The following is a 1,586-nucleotide window of genomic DNA, read 5'->3' on the forward strand; positions in this document are numbered from 1 at the left end:
AGAAATACTTTTTTTGATTAATATACATGCCCTGATCTTACCTGCCACAGGTGCCGACACTATGCGGTAAGCATCAGAATTAAGTCCACAAACCCTGTGCTTAACAACCCAGGGCTCTTGGACAAAAACTAGCTCCTCCCCTCTATCACTGAGGTGCAGGAGCAGAGCTGCAGAAGCTGCTTTAGAGTGATGAAGGTTTATTTGTAGAACCTTCATCCACAGCTTATAAAATATCGTCCCCGTCCATCACTTCTGGCGGGGTTCTATCGAACGCCTCAACGATGGTATCATCGGCGTCCTCTGAGTCCGACGTCAGAAGCAGGTTCCCGAACTCCCTCGTCCACCGGTTAAGTACCAGAAACAGATTGCGTATCGCTATCTGTTTCCGCTGCCGAGTCTGACCTCACCACCGGGCAAGTGGCCTCGAGAACCTCCTGGACCTCTTGGTTAGAAGCAGGACCGCTCAAGGCGTTTTCTGCTCCAGATATAGGGCCGCCTTTAGGCGGAAGATTGCCAGCCTCGGGTTCACCCTCGGTGTTCCCCGGCTCTATCATTTTACCCTCATTCCCTTTTTGGGTTTTGAGGGTAATGGAGTAAAAGCCGTAGCTAATTACTCCCTTGCAGTCAGCAAGGATCGGGAGAGACTCCTCGTTTATCACCAAGGTGATGTAACGCTGCTGCTCCCTAACCTCGCTGACCTTCACTACTTTCCAATCAAGGGCCGGTAGTGCATCATTTGAGACCTGGATGATATCCAGAATCTCCTCAGGACTCGAGGGTTCCTCTGGGACCCAGGCTCTGGCTCGCGGCTTACAAGGGATTTCATCCCTGTGCACTGCCACCAAGTCAGCGCTGGGCCACAGTTCCCCAAGAGAAGAAATTGCTTCCTTATAAAGTCGCGCCGACCGTTCATCAGCGCAGGAAACTAATTTGATGCGGCCTTGGTAGAGACCAGCATCGCGGACAGTTGGCGCAGGGCCAGGATTTTTCCGGAGAATCTCCTTGTACACCCGGCAGAGACCCACCAGGACGGACCTCCAGTTGTCGGCCGTCAGGTTTCCTTCCGGGTGCCCCCTATCCATAACCGCCAGGATCAAGTGGTCCTTGGCCACATCACTGAAAGCCCTCAGAGCCCTTGGAGGGTTAAGAGGGCTGTTAACGTTAGAGGTTTTGGGCCTCTTAGGAGCAGCATCCACGTTATCTGCTGACCTTTGCCTTTTGCTGCCCAGCTCCCTAGGACGAGAGTGAGTGGGTGCAGGTTTGTTGGCGGCATTTCCTTCCTGAGGTCGCTCACGACTTTCGGAGAGAACGCCCCTCGCCCTCTCAACCACTTCCCTCATACTCTCGGGAACCGGGTCATTGCCGAACTTCCTCAGTAGTCTAGAAGCGGCTCTTCTGTCCCTTTTCGCCCTGACTGCTGGTCGGACTTCTTTTTTGGTCCTCGAACCACTGGGACCTGGGACGCCTTTGCGTTGATCCGACTTCCTACCCTCAAGGGGCTTGCGGTCGGTGGTGCTGTCCGTGCAGGACTTCCGGGTGCCAGTATCGCCTTCTCCCGGCGCCGCTTTGGAGCTGCCCTCAAGGGG

Source organism: Rhagoletis pomonella, unplaced genomic scaffold, assembly GCF_013731165.1.
Source record: "Rhagoletis pomonella isolate Grant_MI unplaced genomic scaffold, Rhpom_1.0 Rhpom_scaffold_00009, whole genome shotgun sequence".
In the NCBI taxonomy this organism is placed as follows: Eukaryota; Metazoa; Arthropoda; class Insecta; order Diptera; family Tephritidae; genus Rhagoletis; species Rhagoletis pomonella.